This window comes from Elephas maximus, chromosome 8 (assembly GCF_024166365.1).
Source record: "Elephas maximus indicus isolate mEleMax1 chromosome 8, mEleMax1 primary haplotype, whole genome shotgun sequence".
NCBI lineage: Eukaryota > Metazoa > Chordata > Mammalia > Proboscidea > Elephantidae > Elephas > Elephas maximus.
Window position 1 is genome coordinate 104,975,342 of NC_064826.1, and position 22,643 is coordinate 104,997,984.

At 43.0% G+C, this 22,643-nt stretch overlaps 1 long non-coding RNA gene across 1 annotated transcript; it reads right to left on the minus strand.

Annotated features, from left to right (window-relative positions):
- Positions 1 to 3,653: 3,653 nt before the first annotated feature.
- On the minus strand, positions 3,654 to 9,301 carry LOC126081839 (uncharacterized). Its single transcript, XR_007518447.1, has 3 exons — positions 9,091 to 9,301; positions 8,343 to 8,469; positions 3,654 to 5,344 (listed from the first exon to the last, which is right to left on the minus strand). It is a non-coding gene; the product is annotated as an uncharacterized LOC126081839 (long non-coding RNA).
- Positions 9,302 to 22,643: the final 13,342 nt, after the last annotated feature.

Consider the following 22,643-nt stretch of genomic DNA (forward strand, 5'->3'; position numbering starts at 1 on the left):
AAAAATGGCTGCAGCAGTATATCAACAGGGAACTGCCAGAAATTCCAGCCGGTTTCAGAAGAGGACGTGGAACCAGGGATATCATTGCTGAGGTCAGATGGATCCTGGCTGAAATCAGAGAATACCAGAAGGACGTTTACCTGTTTTATTGACTATGCAAAAGCATTTGACTGTGTGGATCATAACAAACTATGGATAACACTGCGAAGAATGGGAATTCCAGAACACTTAATTGTGCTCCTGAGGAACCTTTACATAGATCAAGAGGCAGTTGTTCGGACAGAGCAAGGGGATACTGATTGGTTTAAAGTCAAGAAAGGTGTGCGTCAGGGTTGTATTCTTTCACCATACCTATTCAATCTGTATGCTGAGCAAATAATACGAGAAGCTGGACTATATGAAGGAGAACGGGGCATCAGGATTGGAGAAAGAAGCATTAACAACCTGTGTTATGCAGATGATACAACCTTCCTTGCTGAAAGTGAAGATGACTTAAAGCACTTACTAATGAAGATCAAAGATCACAGCCTTCAGTATGGATTACAGCTCAACATAAAGAAAACAAAAAACCTCACAAGTGGAGCAACGAGCAACATCATGATAAATGGAGAAAAGATTGAAGTTGTCAAGGATTTCATTTTACTTGGATCCACAATCAACAACTATGGAAGCAGCAGTTAAGAAATCAAAAGACACATTGCATTGGGTAAATCTGCTGCAAAGGACCTCTTCAAAGTATTGAAGAGCAAAGATGTCACCCTGAAGACTAAGGTGCACCTGACCCAAGCAATGGCATTTTCAATCACATCATACGCATGTGAAAGCTGGACAATGAATAAGGAAGACCAAAGAAGAGCTGATGCCTTTGAATTGTGGTGTTGGCGAAGAATATTGAATATACCATGGACTGCCAAAAGAACGAACAAATCTGTCTTGGAAGAAGTGCGGCCAGAATGTTCCTTAGAGGCAAGGATGGCGAGACTGTGTCTTACATATTTTGGACATGTTGTCAGGAGGGATCAGTTCCTGGAGAAGGACATCATGCTTGGCAGAGTACAGGGTCAGCAGAAAAGAAGAAGACCCTCAACCAGGTGGATTGATACAGTGGCTGCAGCAATGAGCTCAAGCATAAGAACGATTGTAAGGATGGTGCAGGACCGGGCAATGTTTCTTTCTGTTATGCATAGGGTCGCTATGAGTCAGAACCGACTCGACGGCACCTAACAACAACAACAACATCCATGCCAAAGCTCGACAATGAAAAAAGAAGTGTGGAGAATTGATGCATTCGAATTGTGGTGAGGGAAGGATGTTGAATATATCGGACTGCCAGAAGAACAAAGAAATCAGTCTTAAAGGAAATGCAGCCAGAAAGCTCCTGGTCCCTTTCTGCTTATTCAGCCTCATTTCACACTTGATTCGTACATTTTCTAAAATAAAATCAACAAATGTTATAACCAGATGGCAAAACATTTACTAATCAGATTACGTGTTTCAGTGTCTTTTAGATATATCTACTCATGAAACACAACAAAATTCAAGGTTTTACAAATAGGTAGGCAATTGAGATTTATTTAAAATTGATTTGTCAATAACAATGCTTGATAGTCTTCTTGTAACTTCTTTGGTTATAAATTCATACTTTGATCAAGGAGATAGAAGTTTATGTTTTCTTGTTTCATTTTTCCCCATTTTCATAAGGAGGGGAAACCTCTCTTCGAATGGATTCTTATTAGAAAGCCCAGTGTGAGAGGAGGAAAATTACTTGCCCCAATGAAGAGGGAGTCAGACTTGGGCTTGTGTCTGCTTGATCCCCTTTTTATCTTCTAACCTGGAATCTGTATCACCTGGGAACACAGTTTGAAATCTACTGGTTTAACCTACCAAACTTTGTGACTTGGATTTTTTCCATTTGCATTATTTTTTGATCTGAAACACTTATTTTTTGGACTCACCCATGTACCTATTTTTTTTTTATCATCGATATTATCTCCGTTCCTCTTATAGTACCTTCCTGTTGATTTATGTTAATTTCCATTGCTTTTCTGGTCACCTGTACTGTGTTCATTTCTCCTGGGAGAATCACCTCGAGGGTTCTCTGTGACAGTTTACAGAAAAATGCATCATTTGAGATGCACTTTTTCACTTGGTAAGATGAATGGTCCTTTCAGAAGCACTGACTGTTTGCCCTTTCTCTGACCCCGTAAATGCCGTTGATTCGCCCGTGGAGCTGCTGAGATGAGCACGTGACTGCCAGTCCTCACATAAAGTCTCCTTCTACTCTTCCACCCACATGACACCTCCTCAAATGTCTGGGCTCCACTCCCTCAACACTTTCCCCACCTCCAAGTAGTACTCTCTCCAGAGGTGTTCTGGTAAATGTTTAATAACTGGGTCTCTGGGAGGGGGAAACAGCCCTGATTTATAGTGTTTGCCAATTCCAGTGGCCTTTACACCTTGAAATATTTCAAGCTACGAATGTTGTCACTTTATTGGGAAAGAGGCAAAGTGGCACTGCATTTATAGTATGTGCACTGTACTGATACAATTGTTGTTATTAGCTGTCATTGAGTCAGGTCCTGATCCATGGCGACCTCATGCAAATGGGATTGGACCATTGTGATCCGTAGGGTTTTCTTTGTCTGATTTTTAGAGGTAGATCACTAGGCCTTTCTTCCTAGTCCATCAGAGTCTAGAAGCTCCACTGAAACCTGTTCAACATCATAGCGACATGCAAGCCTTCACTGACAGACAGGTAGTGGCTGCACTTGAGGTGCACTGGGCAGGACTTGAACCCAGGTCTTCTTCATGGAAATACAGAATTCTACCACTGAACCACCACTGTCCTCTACAGATACAACAGATGTAAATAACCTCAAGAACATAGATACTAGCAAAATAATTAGGGAGTGATGAGGTTTGAGTAGTTACTTGTTTTTTAATATAACTTTTTAAGTTGTAAGTTTATATAATTTAACTTCCAATAATGGCTGTGTTTAACAACTGGGTTGCAAGATTCCTGACAATTTTAACATTTGGCTCTTGTGAGCTGGAATGAGCTGGCTCTGGTACAATGCTGACTATCCTGCTAGCATCCTGCCAGTAATTGGAAGTGGTAAAGATCAAGAGCTATGTTCCCACATATCAAAGAACAGTATGAAGCAGAGATGGCCAGTAGGTTTAACATAGGTGCCAACTCCTATCAATTGCTGGTAACTTAGAAGGCTGTGTTAAACACAATTCTGTAACTTGGGTGTGCAAAAAAGTTCTACAGTATATTAGCAATGTCCACTACAGGCTAAGACAGATGGCATGTTAGATTTATTCTACATATTTTCATCCCTTTTAAAGCATAGATTACCCTGGGTAACACAGTTAAGCACTCACCTACAAACTGAGTTAGTGGTTTGAAAATACCTAGAGGCCCTTCACAAGAAAGGCCTGGTGATCCACTTCCGAAAGATCGCAGCCATTGAAAACCCTAGAAGGCTGTTCTACTTTGGAACACATGGAATCACCATCATTTAGAGTAGACTTGATGGCAACTGTTTTTTTTTTTTTTAAAAAAGCATATTTTTCCACCTAAGCAGTAACGGAGTGTCTTAGTTACTTAGTGTTTCTGTAACACAAATACCATAAATAGATGGCTTTAAAGAAGAGAAATTTATTTTCTCACAGTTCTGGAGGCTAAAAGTTCAAACCAGGGTCTTGAGCATCTCTATTTCTTCCTTGTTGGTAGCTCCAGTCATTCCTTGGCTCCTCACATGTCTTCTGTCTTCTGTGTGTGCCTGCCTCTGCCTAATTTGCTGTTTTTATAACTCTGAAGTGATTAGGTTTAGGATCCACTCCACACTGGTATGACCTCAACTGACTGAATGGTTATGTTACAATAGATTGAATTATGGAAAGTGATTACATTACATTACATTGCATTATGGAAGGCAATGCCCTCTACCCAAGGCCAACAGATTTAATTATATATCGCCAGCATTTTAATACATATATTTTGAGGACACAACTCAATCTATAACAGGGAGTATGTGGGGGTAGGAGGTACATATTTATCTCTTCTTTCACATCTACACACATAGGCCATGCCTGAAATATGCTTCCTGGGGTACTTCTGGGTACCAGTGGTTATCAGCCTCTTTGCCTCTACCTCCCCCACACACTTTCAGTGTTTGTTATTCCATCCCAGACTCCGCCTTCCACACCTTGTCCTGACACTCTACCCTGGTGGCGATGATGATAGTCTGGAGGATGTCACCAAGGAAGCTCTCGTTCAGAACCCTGGATAATATTCTGTGGACCTCTGGCACTGGATTCTATGATCTTATCTCCCTGACCTTCTTCTAAAAAAATACCTTACTGTATGTTTGGTAAAAGTATATACAGAAAAACAGGTTCCCATTCAACAATTTCTACACATAATGTTCACTTACATTGGTTATGTTCTTCACATTGTGTCAACATTCTCATTATTTCTGTCCTAGTTGTTCCATGCCCATTAACTTAGGCTCACTGCCCTCCAGCCTTCTCATATGTGGTTAGAGTAACTGTTGTCCATTTGGTCCCATATAGATGCTTTTTTTAAAAGAGTACAGTATTCAAGGGTGACATTCTTCACTTTTTGAGCTAACCTGCTACTTAGTTGGGGGATAGTTTCACTTCAAGGTTTAAAGAGCATCCCAGAGCAAGAGTCTTGGGAAATCTTCCAGTCTTAATGGGTCCAGTAAGTCTGGATTCATTGAGAATTTGAAGTTTTGTTACACATTTTTCTCCCTTTCTATCAGGACTCATCTACTGTGATTTTGATCAGAACTTTCGGTAGTGGTAGTCCGGCACCATCTAGTTCTAGGCTCAAGTGGTTCATGGAGACAGTTAGTCCCGTAGTCCAGTTCCTCTTCTGACTCTTAGGCTTCCTTCTTTCTCCGTTGCTCCAGATGCATAGATACCAATAGTTATGTCTTCAATGGCCACTCACAAGCTTTTAAGACCCCAGACACTACTCACCAAACTAGGATGTTGAACATAAACTGTATGGGCTATATTACGCCAGTTGGCTAAATTGTTCCATAAGGCTATGTCCCTGGCCTTCTTGTCTTTGGTTCCATATTCCACCTTGTGACATCTTCTCTGACACCTGCATTTGGTGGCCCATTCAGAGTCCCTTCTGTGCTTTACAGACTTCAATGACTTGTTTTTCTCTAAGCTCGGCATGTGTCAGGCTCCTTCTGCCATGGACGAGAGACATTCTCTCACCTAACCTAAGGATCGAAGAAGCTTTCCCCTCCAGGTGCTCCCTCTTGCTGCTCTCTCTGCTTTCACGATTCTTTCTCTCTTCCTAGCCAAAGGAAAGGATTTAGTAGTTATTTACAGTTCCAGTGAGATATTCTGAGATTACCTGCACCAAAAACCAAACCAAACCAAACTGAACAAAACAAAAAACAAAACAAACCTGTTGCCAATTCATAGCGACCCTATAGGACAGAGTAGAACTGCCCCATATGGTTTCCAAGGAGCATCTGGTGGATTTGAACAGCTAACTTTTGGTTAGCAGCCATAGCTCTTAACCACTATGCCACCAGGGTTTCCATTACCTGCACAGTACCAGATAAACAGCTTGTGACCAAGTGTTAGTTCTGGCATATTCTTTTTAACTTATATATGCTCTCCCTAAGAAGGTTAAGACTTGAGGGTAGAAAATAAATCAATTGTGTTGTTGTTGTTGTTGTTAAACCACAAAATATCACCCTGTCCTGAGCCGTCCTCACAATAGTAGGTATGTTTGAGCCCATTATTGCAGCCAACATGTCATCTCATTGAGAGTCTTCCTCTTTTTTTGCTGACTCTGTATCAAGCATGATATCCTTCTCCAGAAACTCATCCCTTCTGATAACATGCCCAAAGTGTGTGAGACAAAGTCTTGCCACCCTCTCTTCTAAGGAACATTCTAATTGTATTTCCTTCAAGATAACTATATTTTATATAATTCCCCCGACCCTTAGATAATAGAAGCCCTGAAAGCATAGTGGTTAAGAGCTTGGCTGCTAACCAAAGGCTCAGTAGTTCGAATCTACCAGTGGCTTTTTGGAAACTTTATGGGGCAGTTCTGCTGTGTCCTATAGGGTCGCTTTTAGTCGGAACCAACTTGACAGCAACAGGTTTAGATAATATGCTTTTTTATTGCTAGAAAATGGTGAGTAGGAATATTAGAACCTAAGGCGACCTTCCTTTGGATTTTAAAGGTTAAATATATTTGAGAGAAGCTTGTTGGCATTTTCATAACAACTAGAGACTCAATGATTTCCCTTTATTATACTATCTGTTGGCTTTGAAAAATAACTAGACCTTGTCTGTATTCACCACTTAAATGACAAACTACCCTTCATCCTGAAATGAGGCTGAAATGTGGTTAACATGCTTCTAACATAAAATTTTTGTACTTTCAGAAAGAGGTTAAGCAAACACAGAAACAAAAAGAAAAAGCAGCTGCTAGAGCTGTTGCATGGAGGCTCAGGTAGTGCGTTTGGCTTCTAACTGAAAGGTTGGTGATTCGAGTCCACTCTGAGGTGCCTGGGAAGAAAGGCCTGGCAATCTACTACTGAAAAAAAATCAGCCATTGAAACCTTAATGAGCACAGTTCTGCCCTGAACCACACGTGGTCACTATGAGTCAGAGTCAACGCCACAGCAACCAGTATAATGGATGGAACTATTGCTGCTTGACTGGAGGAAGAGCTGTACATTTAGCTTTTGCGCTTTTTAATTTTGAAAACATCATTGAATTTGTCAGGTCTTTGGCTCCAAACACCAACCCTTGAATGGCGACCTCCCTTATCACTGAAGAAGGGCCTGTCATAGTGTTCACAAGAAGTGGACCCTCTGGGGCCAGAGGTAAGATGAGACGAGCAGGCAGCAGAAGTCATAAAAGGAAACATAGCCGAAGTGATACCTGAGAAATAATTTCATAAAATCACACCAAGTGAAGAGGTCTTTAGAATGCATATCTGACCAGCACCCCAACACCCATTTTCTGGAGTCTGTGGAAAGGAGGGTCGGTGATTTCCACAGCGACATTTACAAGCTCACTTTTAACTAACATCTAAGTCCTTAGCCTTTGAATGCTGGGAGAAAAAAGTAGAAGATATAAAGTTTCCTAAAGAAATGAGAACAAAGGTAAAGAAGATGGAATCTGACTGCTTTACAAACACGGCATGCAGGAAATGCCTTGAACTGAGGCAGAATGGAAGGAACTCTGCTTCTCATGTGCTATTTACTTGAAGCATATTTTATCTTAAACATATCCGTGTGTGTACCGGTTTCATTATCCTCATTAGGAGATTATGAGAACACTTACTTAGTTTAAAATTCTGGTCTTTCATTCCCTCAAGACTCATCAAATGCTGGATTAATGTAGGAGGGGGTAAATAATATTGTAAAAGAATTTTCTCTTTCTTGAATCACGGGGAACATTTAAAAAATGTTCTTCCGAGAGAAGAGGTCTTTTCACAGTGGTAACGCTTCATATTTTAGATGAAAATGTGCATTTCATTAAAATTCCATATGACAATCAGAGTATATTATTTAAATACCAAATGATTATTAAAGTCACATTTAATTGTGGTCGACCAATATAACAGAGATATACCCATGAAACAGCTGTTAAACATCACCAAAATTTCCTTGATCAGGTTTTTTTCTTAAGCATTTCCCAGTGGCAATCAGCCTGGCTTTAAGAAATATTTCTTTTACACACACACACACACACCCCATTAATGTTATGACAAGAAATTTTGTTGAAGTGAACAGCAATTTTTTGAGGGTGTGCAATGACTCAAAATAATGCTGTTAGTTGCCATCGAGTTGATTCTGACTCACGGCGACCCCAGTGTGTTAAAGTAGAACTGTGCTCCATAGACTTTTCCGTAGCTGATTTTTTGGAACTAGATAGCCAGGTCTTTCTTCCAAAGTGCCTCTGAGTGGACTCAAATCGTCTATCTTTTAGTTAGCAGCTAAGTGTTTTAACTATTTGCAATACCCAGGGACTCCAAACAAAATAAACTTTTGGGCTTTCCCTTTCTGCCTGGGTATCTTTACTGTGATGCACCATATACTGGACCAAAGACCACCAAGAGAAGATAAAATATGTGCCACATTGAAGGTGGAAAAGAGGAGAGGTCTACGGACCTCAGATGGATATTCCTAGACATGGAAACTACAATTGCAAGCTTCAGATTGTTCAAAGGGGCTTTGTGAGACTGATTCTGCCTCTGTGAAACAATGCGTGTATTCTGTCCTATTAATACCTTATTTTGAAAGCATTTGATACCAAATACTCACTTTCAAATCAGATGATGAAATAAATATTCTAGGAAAAAGTGGTTGTTGGGTAGACAAACGTCTCAAGGCAATTCATCTGGTGAGCCATCCAGTGAGGAACTCTCAGTGAGGCCATTGCCACCACGAGCTTCAGAGGCAAGAATGCAAAGGGGACACTATTAGACTTTTTCGCCCTCCCTTCTTCTTTTTGGTGCACATCACTCACTTTGTGGTCCTTAGGGAAACCTCCCCCCACTATAGTATCCTGTCCCCCAGAAGTCTGCTTTCTACACTTACTTTGCTTCCTGCTTCTAATCCCCTCTCCGACAAATCCCCATTCCTTATCATCTAGACAAATGGCAAACTATTTAAAACAACTCACACGAATAGAGAAACCTCCAGGGAGCTTTATACGGTTATGACGCGGAGTCACACAAATGGATGTCTTGCCCTCCCTCTCCCTCCCCTGCCCCCCCCCTCCCTCCTTTCTTTCTCTCTGCCTCTGATTTTCTTTTATTTCAGAAAAGCAACACTGGGTTTCTGGGTAAGAACGTGATGTCAGCACAAGTGTCTAACTTCTCTCCTTCCAGATTCCCATTAAAATGACCGATAGATATAAAAACACGCGAAAAAAAACCGTATCGGTGCTGACGCTTGGGAAGGCTCAAATGTGCACACCAAAATCTCAAGAATTTCTGTTAGATGAGAGTGAATTGGGGGGGGGGGTGGTGAGGGGGTGAGGGGTGGGAAAGGCCAAGTCATGACTCACCCGAAGTGAAAGAGGAGCCCTGTACAAAGTCCGTGGAAGAGACACAGGCAGAAACCTGCCAACAGCCCGCAGGTTAGAGGCACCCAGGCCAAACTGCAGGCTCGAGCAGCGGGAGGCCGGGAGCCTGTCTGGATTCCTTCAGTGTGTATGAAAAGTGTGGGCAGCTTCACAGGCAGGAAACAGGGCCAAAGGAGCCTCAACTGCATCTCGACCGATTTCCCAAGAATACATTCGTGGGTGACTGAGCGTTTTTATGCTGACTGGTTAAAACACTAGTCCACAAAACGATGGCGCCCCTTCACACCTCCACTAAGCAACAAACTACCGCTGGACACTCGGAATTATTCACAGATTCATCAGTTTGAAAGATTGGATGGCAACTCATGGTTGTTTCATTTGTATTTGAGAATCAGTGAAGCTAAATTCCTCTTTATTTTAATGCACCTTGGACATTCGTATGTATTCTTCTTTGTGAATTGCCTTTGCCCCCCTTTTTTTTTTCTTCCCATTTTGGGGCTTATGCATTTCACATTGATTTATGGGATCCTTACCTATTTTTTTTTTTTACCTATAGGAGGAGACAACCCCTTCAGAGGTATTTGTGATTACAGTACTTTATTTCCATGTCATAAGGCAGAGAGCGTGGTTTCCAGGAGTAGAAACGTACTGTTATAATTTACTGCCTTGTTTCTTGCCCTTTTCCTGATTCTTTTAGGAGATGCCCTGATTTCACGCCATTCTGCATGTAGGATTTTTGTTGTTATTTTGTAGGGGAATCTGGGTATAGTGCAGTGAATGTATTTCAAGAACCTCTATAGGGTTGCTGGAAACCCTGGAGGCGTAGTGGTTAAGAACTATGGCTGCTAACGAAAAGGTCGGCAGTTCGAAACCACCAGGCACTCCTTGGAAACCCTATGGGGCACTTCTACTCTGTCCTTTTGGGTCGCTATGAGCCGGAATTGACTCAACGGCAATGGGTTTTTCTATAGGGTTGCTAGGCATCGGAAGGGACTCGATGACAGCAGGTTTGGATTTTGTTTGGCTATCTGATAAATTGAGAGAACAGGACCCATTTCTTTGTGGAGTGTCTCAGAAACAGTAGGACGGGTACTTGTCATAGGTATATACCTTCTCTAACGGTATTAAAATATCCTGGAAACAAAGGCTGTAGTTTGCTTGCCTTTAATTGCCCTCCATGGCCTAGCAAGGTGTCACAAGGTAGGTGCTGGATATATTAGACATTACTAGGTGAGTTTTCAGAGGTGGGGGAGCATGACCCTAAACAATGAGGACAAATGAGTGGGGAGCTGAGGACTCCCCAAAGGTGAGTATTCTGGCAGTAAGAAACGAAGGATAAACATTACCTGTTTTGTAGCTTTGCTACAGGAGACTTCAGTTCCACAAGAGGCAGACCAAATTCCACCCTTAAACATTCTACATGGTTCACAAGGAGCTTTGCAGTCGTCTTTTGTCACTGAACACTACTAAATTTCATCAGAATAAAAACCAAAACTAAGCTCGTTGCTGTCAAGTGAATTCTGACTCGTGGCGACCCCATGTGTTACAGAGTAGAACTGTCCCCTAAGGTTTTCTTAGCTATAGGCTTTACGGAAGCAGATCATCGGGTCTTTCTTTGTGGCCTCACTGGGTGGCTTCAGATCGTCAGTCTTCAAGCTAGTGTTGTTAGGTGTCATCGTGTCGGTTCCGACTCGTAGCGACCCTATGTACAATAGAACGAACACCGCCTGGTCCTGCACCATGCCCGCCATTGTTGTTATGCTTGAGCCCATTGTTGCAGCCACTGTGCCAATCCATGTCGTTGAGGGTCTTCCTCTTTTTCATTGACCCTGTACTTTACCAAGCATGATGTCCTTCTCTAGGGACTGATCTCTCCTGACAACATGTCCAAAGTATGTAAGACATAGTCTCTCCATACTTGCTTCTAAGGAGCATTCTGGCTCTACTTCTAAGACAGTCAAGCACAAACTGCTTGTACCACCCGGGGGCTTTTCCATACGAATAAAACAAACAAAACAAAAACCAAACCTGGTGCTGTCGAGTCAATTCTGCCTTATAGAGACCCTCTACAGAGTAGAACTGCCCCATAAAGTTTCCAAGGAGCAGCTGGTGGATATGAACTGTGGACATTTTGGGTTAGCAGCCAAGCTCTTAGCGACTGCACCGCCAGGGCTCCTTCATATGAATAGTCGTGCTCAAAACGGTCGTGTGACTCATCCCCTGGAGCCTGTGACTTCAAAATATCTGGTCCTGGCTGAGCAAACTGTGATTCCTAAACAAACAAACGAGTAAAAACAAGTTGCTGTCAGGTCGATTCTGACTGGTGGCAATCTCATCTGTATCAGAGTGAAACTACGCTCCAGTATTCTACGGCTGATTATTTCTAGAAGTAGGTCACCAAGCCTTTCTTCTGTGGCACTTCTAATTGCACTGGAACCTCCAACCTTTTGGTTAGCAGCTGAGCGCATTAACTGTTTGTACCACCCAGGATTCCATGTGTCTCCTACTTGGAGTGGAATCTTTACAGCCCTTTAAGTTTGACTGGCTTTTAAAGAAGACAATTGTTTCTGTGATTTCATTCTGAGAAATGAAAAGAACCAAAAAACATAACTTGTGCGGGATACCTGAATATCTTATTCTTTGCTTGCTACTCCTGCAAATGCTTTACAGACTGTCACAGTGAGGCTGCAGAGGAGGGGAAAGTCACACCCTGGGGGCATTTCTCTCATCCCATTTGAAGACCCTAATGAAAAGGGCTGCCTTCCGAGCTGTAGCAGCTTGCAGTTCTCCACAACTGAATTCCACGCTCTAATGAGGTCCCCTAAATCTGCCATCAGATGGCTTTATTGACTTTCAGATCATAATTAACCAACACTCACTTTGTACAGTTATTTTGACTTTTTTTTTTTCCCCTCATTCTGTGAATTTGAACGTCTGGACTCAACTTAAGTCATGGATTCTGACAGATATTTAGTGACCAGACACCGACAAGGGACACTGTGTCTCACTTTAATTTCTGAAAGAAGTATGACTTGGGGATGAGGGGTGGGAGGATGGGGAGGGAAAGCAGACTAGAGTGTTTCCCAGAACCGTTTGTTGTCTTAAAAGCTAAGAGGAAAGCAACCCATCAATGAGTAATTGACACTGTTTGTGATGTTTTTATTACTTTTCAATTAGAGGAAGGTGATAGAACATTCGGTAACCACCTAGACCAGTAAATTCCCCAGCACAGAAAGGCTTGGCTTCATTAGAAGCACATGCTGGTTAAGGTCGTAGATGAACAGGGCAAAATCAGTTGCCACCTTTTCCTTCTTACTTGATGGCCGTCTGAGATAAAATCCTGTGATAAATGAGCAATTAGACAAAGACTCCATTGTTTTTTCTGAAGTTCTCTTCAGCTTCCCCATCATTTAAATTTGATTTCCAGAGTGTCCAACACACGGCCTGAGTTGATGAAGTCTCATTAAATAGATATTGCATTTTAACCCCCGTGCCTGTGTGCACGCACACACACTGGCGTATGCACCACACACACACACACCACGGCTGGCACGTGCTTTGTAAATGGGTCTTTGTAATAGGGAGCAGATAGATTTACGTGTTCTACTATTAAGAGTTGGGACCTTGCACCTAGGGGGATATAGATGAGTCAATTAATTAGTGAAATGGTCTTTATTGGGTAGACCCATGAGTCCCATTTTCCTGATGGGAGATTTGTGGCCCAGAGGAAATTAAGATCAGTGTAGCTGAGGGGTAATCACACAGTATCATTTAAAGGCAATTAACATCCTTGCCTCTAAACCAAGGTTTCTGCTCTCCTGCCCTTATTTTCTAATAATAACAGTGTGTCCTTATTCATCCCTATCCCATCACTGACTGCTGTGTTTTCTGGGGAAGTTTGTTTAACTTCTCTGAGCCTTAGTTTCCTAATTTGAACAAGGGAGATGATGGTATCTTTCTTGCAAGGTTTTTGTGAAAGTTAAATGAGGTGCTGATGGAGTCCCTGTGTGGTGCAAAAGGAGACCTGGTGGCGCAGTGGTTAAAATACTTGGCTGCTAACCAAAAGGTCGGTGGTTTGACCCCACCAGCCACTTCACGGGAGGAAGCTGTGGCAGTCTGCTTCCGTAAAGACTGCAGCCTTGGAGACCCTCTGGGATAGTGCTACTCTGTCCTACAGGGTCGCTATGAGCTGGAGTTGACTTGATGTCAGTGAGTTCGGTTTGGTTGGTTGGTGCAAAGGGTTCATGCGCTCGGTTGCCAGCTGGAGGGCTGACAGGGTTTCAGTCCACCCGGAGGTGCCTCAGAACAAAGGCCTGGTGATCTACTTCTGAAAAATCAGCCACTGAAAGCCCGATGGGAAGAGCTCTACTTGGACACACGTGGGGTCATCGTGAATCAGGGTCAGCTCAGCTGCAGCTGGCTTATCGGTAAATAGTACAAGGATGACTCAGAGTATTTGTTTAGTATATAAACGCAAATAATAAGCAATAAAATTAAGAATGATAATCACAATTTCATGCTTGCAGATAAGAAATCCAGTGGGTTTGGGTTCTCAGAAGTAGGTTGGTTACAATTTCATGCTTGCTGTTAAGAAATCCGCTGGGTTTGGGGTCTCAGAAGTAGGTTGGTTACAATTTCATGCTTGCTGATAAGAAATCCGCTGGGTTTGGGGTCCCAGAAGTAGGTTGGCCCCAAAGGGCACCCAGCTGGAGTGACCACCTCACTCTCCCCCTCTCCCCACGCTACCAGAGTTACAGGGCGAACCTCAGGGTAGGGGCAGATCTCCTCAAGCTTGCCCCCAGACCCGGCGTGATGCCCGCGTCCAGCAAGGCAGGGCTCCAGGCCAATCTGGTTCTGATTATCTCAGCCTGCTTCTCCTGGCCCTTTCTACTCTCACCTTGAGGGGACTCATGTTGAAGTTCAAAGGAGTCTGGTAACTGATTAAAAATGTTTAAGTTTGGGACTCCCTCTGCTCTCTGTCTAAACAAGAAACTGGCCAGAGGCAGAGGGCCTCAGAGAGGTGACGGCAAAGGGCAGCTCAGGAGGGGTGGGTGGGCAGTGTGTGTTTTCTGGCTCAACCTTAGACTTAGGGGGCTGTAGATCTCATAGCCCAGAGCCTGTCAGCTCCCTGGTGTGGCCGCCACCAGGCCTGGGTCGGCGCCTGCAACTGGGGAATGGGGGGTTTGAAGAAGTGCTTGAGTTGGCTGCTAGGGAGTGGAGAAACTGCTTACAGTTATCATTCAAATTATCATTATTTCAATTATTCGTTGATCAGAAGGTTTTTCAGGAATTTTTACATGTACATGTCAGTGATATTAACTACATTTATCATGCTGTGATCACCATCTCCACTATTCATTTCCAAAATATTCCATCACCCTTAACTGAAACTGAGCACCCCTTAAGCAGTAACTCGCCATTTCTCCCTCTTCCCCAGCCCTGGTAACCACTGATACAATTTTGTCTCTATGCTTTGGCCCTAGTCTAGATGTTTCATTTATATGGAATCATACAATATTGTCTTTTTGTGACTGATTTTTCCCTCAGCCTAATGTTTTAGATTCATCTGTGTCATATCATGCATCAGGACTTTATTTCTCTTTATGGTGGAGTAACGTTTCATTGTACGTGTGTGCCACATTTTGTTTAACCACTCATCTATTGATGGACGCTTGTGCTGTTTCCACCTTTTGGCCACCGAGATTAATGTTGCAATAACCATCGGTGTACAAGTATCTGTTTGAATTCCTGCTTTCAGTTATTTTGGGTATGTATCTAAGAGGAAGATTATTGGGTCATATGGTTATTCTAGGAAACTCTAGTAGCATCGTGGTTAAGAGCTACAGCTGCTAACCAAAAGGTCAGCAGTTCAAACCCACCAGGTGCTCCTTGGAAACCGTATGGGGCAGTTCTACTCTGTCCTATAGGGTTGCTATGAGTTGAAATCAACTTGATGGCAACCGGTTTGGTTTGGTTTTATGGTTATTCTATGTTTAACTTTTCGAGGAACTGCCAAACCATTTTCCACAGTGACTGCACCATTTTACAGTCCCACCAGCAATGGATGAGGGTTCCAATCTCTCCACATTCTCACCAACATTTGTTTTCTTTTTTCATTACCACCCTAGTGGAAGTGAAGTGCCTTAATCAGAATTTTAAGGGCTGGAATATAAGGTCTTCAGCTACCTAGAGCCCCTGGAGGCTGGAACTGTGTGTCTGGAAATCTTCCTTGGCTTGCTTAGGCACAGATGCCTTGGGCAAAACCGCCCTTTGGAATTAAAAAAGAATAAAGCCATGCAGGCATAGGAGCCTGAGAAAAGCACTGTGCTCTTTCAGAACAAAGTCCCGTGCACAATCTGGCAGCAGACTGAAATGGCGAGTGATAACTTTTTGTTGTTCAAATTGTCTCCAAAAACTCTTCTAAAAAGTGGATCAACTGCTACATCAAAAAGCCTCTCAGTGACTCTATTTGGAGAAGCACATCACTCGGCGAGTACAGAGGTTAACACACAGTCCCTGGTTCCAATTCCGAGGCTTCCGTCTGGGTTGGGATGTTAGGAAGTTACTTCACCATTTCAAGCCTCAATGACAAAACTGCTCCTCGGTATCACAAACAAGCCTCAGTTGTCCTATATCAGGACATTTAGGAAACGTCCCAAATGTCTATGAAATGGGAAAAATGATACTATTTCAGAGGTTTGCTAGAAGGATGGGAACAAGTACAGTGGTTGCCCTCAGCACAGGGCCTACGGAGCACAGTAAGTGCTAAATAAAAACCAACCAACCACCCAACCACCCAGCCACCCAACCACCCAACCACCCAGCCACCCAACCACCCAACCACCCAACCACCCAACCACCCAACCACCCAACCACCCAACCACCCAACCACCCAACCAACCAACCAACCTGTTACAGTTCAGTCAATTCCGACTCACAGCGACCCAATTAACGTATGCAGAGTGGAACTGCTTCATGGGGTTTTCTTGGCTGTAATCTTTATATAAACAGGTAGCCAGGTCTTTTTTTTGTGGCACCACTGGGTGGGTTCTAACAGCCAACCTTTAGGTTAGTAGCCAAGCATAAACGGTGCCACCCATCAATAAGGTTGATGTTATTATTATTCTACCTCTTCATTGAGCCACAGGAATGAAACATTTTATCAGATGATACCACTGGGATAAAGAACCAAAGAGAGAGAACGTCAGTAGGGCATCAAGGCCAGTAGTGTGCTAGGCTTTACCTACCTTATTTCATCATCACTCCATCCTGTCAGTGGGGTATCAACAGGCATTTTGCAGAGGGAGAAAGGGAGCCCGTAGGCAGGTGGATTACCACGTCCAACTAGCTAGGAAGCAAAGAAGCCAGGATTCAGACGCAGGGCTGTTTGACTCCACAGCTCAGACTATTTCCATGGAGAATGCAGCTTCCATCTCTTCCCCCAGTTACAGATAGCACAAGTCCTTCAGCTAGGAGTGGCTTGTCCCAATTGGGCCACCTTGCTTGGGGATGGCACAGCTTCTCTGCTGTTTTAAACCCCTGCCTGAGCTCATGTTACTCTCCAGGCATGGCATTCTACCCTTTCCCACTGTCCCTTCTTCATCTGAATCTTATTAAAGTGAATTGAACTCCACCTTTTCTGATTTTCAGGGCTGTGCCTCCTTGGATTCCCAAATCCAGCACTGTACACACCTCCTTCCCATCCGCCCTTCCTCTTTGGAATGATCCAGTCATAGATCTGTCTGCCAACTAGGCTGTAAGCTCATTGAGAGTCATATTCATCCTTATACTCCTTACTCAACAGAAGGTCTGGCCACAGTAAAAGTTCAGTGAATTGATCTGTAAATCGTGCTCAACTTAACTTATAGGTCTAGCTTCCAAGCTCATGGCCCTTAATTCCTTTATCTATAAAGTAGGCACGGGAAATACAAATGAGAATGATTCTGCTCTCTGATCATGGAACAGTGCTTACGTGGATATGCGCCATACCTACTTAATCATAGCTTCATTCCCAAATGCACACACATCCACACGCAAAATAGGACATGCAGACCAAATGTGGCCCTAAAACACATTTAATTAAAAGTTGAATTTCTAGTCAACACTTAAAAAAAAGGGAAAATAAGTGCATCATATTCTCTGAAGAAATGTAAGTAAGCCCTGGCAGTGCAGTGGTTAAGCTTTTGGTTGCTAACCAAAAGGCCGGCAGTGCGAATCCACCAGCCACTCCTTGGAAACCCTAGGGGGACGTTCTACTTTGCCCTATAGGGTTGCTATGAGTCAGAATCAACTCGATAGCAATGGGTTTGGTTTTTTATTTTGTTTGTTTGTTTTCTTATCTCAATTTGGAGAGGTGAGTACTATTAATAACCTGGTGTGTGTATCCTTTCAGACCAATGCTGTCCAACAAAATTTTCTGATGGAACGTCCTATATTAGTGCAGTCTAATTGTAGCGAGAGTTACTAGCCATAAGTAACTATTGAGCACTTGAAGTGTGGCTAGTACTATTGAGGAATTGCATTTTTAATATTATTTAATTTTAATTACATTTGATTTATATGCAAATATTTACACGCGGCTGGTGGTTGCCAAATTGGGCAGCACAAGTCTGTATATTTTTCTTTGAATATGTAAACCTATATGTTCAATACAAGCATGTAGAATTTTTAAAACACACTATTACATTTTTAGAGGAGCTTTAGGAAAACTTGTGCAGAAACTAAAGAGACTTCCCACATGTTCCCTTTCCCCCACGCACACTGCTTCTCCTACCATTAGCATCTTGCATTCCTGTGGTACCTTTGTTACAATGGGTGAACCGCTACAGATACTTGATTACTAATTAAAGTTTATAGCTTGCATTAGGGTACACTCTTTGTATTGTACAATTCTATGGGCCTTGACAAAAGTGGAATGCCATGTGTCCATCATTACAGTATCACGTTGACCATTGTATTGGTACAAAGAAATGCCTGGAATGTGTTAGTACCAAGAAATTGGTGGCTTTGCTTTGTTTGTGGTACTGAGGAGTGGTTTTGTCGTTTTGTTCTGGAACCCGTAAGAAAGATGTGCACTTAGAAGTTTGGTATTAGAAGTGGAGTTCAGAGTGGTTGGGTTGTGGCCTTTTGTTTCCTTTTCTGTTTTAAAAATCTCAGTACAAAGAAGTATATAATCAGGTGGTGGAAGGATTTCCTTTCTGTGAGTTCTCTTCACCGTGAGTGACATCCTTTAAGAAGGTTAGAGAATTCTTTTCTCTAATGCTTATATAATAAAAATAGGACAAAAAGTCATAATAATATCGGGCGCTTAAGTATTAATTGGAGCCCTGGTGGTGTAGTGGTTAAGAGCTCCACTCTTAACCAAAAGGTCTTCAGTTCGAATCCACCAGCAGTTTCTCGGAAACCCTATGGGGCAGTTCTATGCTGTCCTGTAGGGTTGATACGAGTCCAAATTGACTCGACGGCAAAGAGTGTTTTTTTTTTTTTTTTGCAATTATTAGTCATGCCTTGTAGCAGGGGGAAGGGCTACATGGTAAGTTCTACCAGCTAGATTCTGATAAATCCTGTATTCTGGTCATAAATCCTAGGAAGGTTTTTTGGTAATTATTTTTCCTCTTAATGATTACTGTGAAAAAGTTGGTAAGCAAATAAGTATTAAATTTTATTTTAAAAAAATACCAGAGAAAGAAGGATAACGTGGTATGAGTTTTGGGGGCAGGAGAAAGAAAAGGCCCGGATCAGAATATAAAACCGGCAGGCATGATTCCACCCTTTAAGGAATGGGTCGAGCAATTGTGTGTTATATCTGGGCAGTGTTAAACACCACATGTTTAGCCCTGGGATTTGAGAGCCTGCCGTAACTGAATTGGCTCTCCCTGTTAGTCACATTCATTGCTCGGTTGCTCAGTTGCTTTACCATGGCTAGTCTAATAAGCCTTGGTCATGGGTCCAAGCCCCAAGTGAGTCCAGAGCCCATGCAGCAGTCCTAACCTCAGGCAGCTGTCTGGAAAACCACACTCCCATCGTCACACAGAGACCTGGGTGACAGAACATGGTGGAGGCATCGAGCTTAATACTCACTCACCCGGTTTCTGCTAAAATGTGGAAAAGGTGACAGTGACGATGTCGTTGAGTCCAAACTTACTCCCTGGGGGTTGAGATTGGGGTGGGCGCCACCTCCTTGGTTTCAGAGGGTAGACTGCTATGGATTGAACTGTGGTCCCCCAAAGGATATATTGATGTCCCTGAATTCAGATGTCTAGTCTCCAGAACGGTGACAGAATAGATTTCTGTTTTCCTAAACCACCCAGTTTGTGAGACTTTTTTTTAACGGCAGTTCTAGGAAACCAATATACCCTCTCCCCATGTAATCAATTGAGAGTCTAAAAGACGGACTTAAGTTTTACTCCAAATTTGAATCCTCTTAACCTCATTCTCACTTGATTACAACTACAAAACACTCTGGAGTCTACATCAGAGGTTCTCCATGGCGCTCATCAGAGAGTACGAGAACAGTGGAGAGAGCAAGAGCGAAGGGGAGAGGATATAACATTATTTGCCTCCCCAGGATAAGGAGGTCAGTACCCCCTTGGATACCCTGATGTAGATCAAGGTCCCCTTTGGCTTTAAGGTCACTGTGGCCTTTGGTGCAAAGAACCACCAGTGCCTCTAATCTGTCTACTGAACTTGACTCAGTTGGCCTGTGACATCATAGGGCCTTGCTACTCAAAACTCGGCCCAGTGTCAGCATTATCTGGGGTGCTTTTGGAAACGCAGCATCTCAGGCCCCACAACTGAACCAGAATGTGCATTTTAATAAGATCCCCGGTGATCTGAATGCTCATTAAGATCTGAGGAGCACTGTGTTCAAGTGTCTGAAGTTTATCTTCTGAGGGGATCCTGATGTGTGCGTCCTGCTTGGCCTCCAAGCTCCTTGACTGTAGAAGGTATCTTGCAATCTTTCTGATTGAAATCAATTTTTCTTTCTGTTTGCACCTACAATGACTGGCATTTATGAAGCATTCCATTTCTCTGCTTTTCTCAAAGTTTTCTACCCAGAGATTTGCTGAAAGCTGCCGGTTTTGCCCTGGGAAGCCAGGTGGCTGTATTTGAGACAAAGATTTGTTGTAAGTTGATTATCATCTATGACTCTGAAAAATTAAGTGGAAACATCTGTTGTAAGGTCAAGATGAATTTCATTGACACTCAGGCTAGATCCCTGAAATTCACACACAGCACAGGGCCAGAGGCTCCTTGTTTCGGGCCGCTGTTAAGGAGTGTCTCTGCCAAGCCAGTGATGGCTATTACACACATCACAGTTTCTGGGTTTGCAAACACCAAGGGGAACAGCTGAGAGCGCATGCTGTAGTGTGGAGGTCTCCACAATCTTACAGAGAGAACATAATACAGTGGGAAAGACATATGGTGTCTGGATTCGAATTCTCTTCATTGTTTCATGGGCAAAAGCATTTGTTGTTGGAATGCTTAGAAATCTTTTTTATTCCTAAAGGGCTGTCATCTGGAATTTGACTGACTTCATTCCTGCTTGTGTTCATAAGAATCCTGATACCCAGATACCACCTCATATCTATAGAATCAAATCTCCATAGTGGGGCCAGATACCTATGTTTGTCACCAGATTGTTGTACTGTGGTGGCTTGCATGTTGCTGTGATGCTGGAAGCTATGCCACCAGTATTTCAAGTACCAGGAGGGTTACCCATGGCGGAAAGGTTTCAGTGCAGCTTCCAGACTAACTAGAAAGACCTGGTGGTTTACTTCTGAAAACTAGCCAACGAAAACCCTCTGGATCACAATAGAATATTTTTACTTTGGACAGACAGGGCATCAGGAAAGATCAATTACTGGAAGGGGACATCATGTTTGATAAAGTGAAGGGCCAATGATGGTGAGGGAGACTCTCAGTGAGATGGGTTGACACAGTGGCCCCAACAATGGACTCAACATGCTAACTCTCGAGGGGATGGTGTGGGACCAGGCAGCTTTTTGTTCTGTTCTGCGTGGGTCACCACGAGTTTGAGCCGACTGGATGGCAACTACCAACAATAACGGTCCTGACACACCCAGCACAATCGATGGTTGAGACCGCACGGGAGTGACTCACTGGAGCTCCGTAAAGTTCTGTGGGAGACAACAATGTCAGTGGAAATTGTTACTAGTGGTTAACTCTAATGGGAGCCCTGTGTTTTTCCTAACTTCTTGAGGCTCAGAGTTTTTGCCTGTAAAACAACTGCTCAATCCACTGGTGCATGAAACAGACCCTACTTCTGGAAAAAGAAGCTGGGATAAAAAATGTTTGTGTAAGTGCTCTAGAGCCAGAAAAAACCTATACTGAGTAGAATTCAAGAATATCCTCAGGCCAAAATGGTGTTTTCTGCACTGATTTGCATCTGTCAGTTTGTAGTACTGTGGTGGCTTGAGTATTGCTGTGATGATGGAAGCCATGCCACCAGTATTCAAATATCAGCAGGGTCACTCATGGTTTCAGCTGAGCTTCCAGACTAAAACACACCAGGAAGAAAGACCTGGCAGTCTACTGCCTCTTTTTTTTTTTTTTCAAATTTTTTATGGTGCTTTAAGTGAAAGTTTACAAACCAAGTCAGTATCTCATATGAAAACTTATATACACCTTGCTATATACTTCTAGTTGCTCTCCCTCCAAGAAGACAGCACACTCCTTCCCTCCACTCTGTATTTTCAAGTCCATTTGGCCAGCTTCTGACCCCCTCTGCCCTCTCATTTTTTCTCTAGACAGGAGCTGTTCACATAGTCTCATGTGTCTACTTGATCCAAGAAGCTCACTCCTCATCTGTATCATTTTCTATCCTATAGTCCAGTCCAATCCCTGTCTGAAGAGTTGGCTTTGGGTATAGTTTCTGTCTTGGTCTAACAGAAGGTCTGGGGACCATGACTTCTGGGGTCCTTCTAGGCTCAGTCAGGCCATTAAGCCTGGTTTTCTTACGAGAATTTGAGGTCTGCATCCCACTGCTCTCCTGCTCCCTCAGGGGTTCACTGTTGTGTTGCCTGTCAGGGCAGTCATTGGTTGTAGCCGGGCACCATCTTCTGGTCTCAGGCTAATGTCGTCTCTGGTTTATGTGGCCCTTTCTGTCTCCTGGGCTCATAATTACCTTGTGTCTTTGGTGTTCTTCTTTCTCCTTTGGTCCAGGTGGGTTGAGACCAACTGATGCATCTTAGATGGCCTCTTGTTAGCATTTAAGACCCCAGATGCCACTCTCCAAAGTGGGATGCAGAATGTTTTCTTAATAGATTTCATTATGCCAATTAACTTAGATGACCCCTGAAACCATGAACCCCAGACCCGTGCCCCTTACGCCAGTGTTCGAAGCATTCAGTTTATTTCCTTGCTTTTGGTTTAGTCCAGTTGTGCTGACCTCCGCTGTATTGTATGTTGTCTCTCCCTTCACCTAAAATAGTTCTTATCTACTATCTAACTAGCGAAAACCCCTCTCCCCTCTCGTAACCATCAAAGAATATTTTCTTCTCTGTTTAAACTAT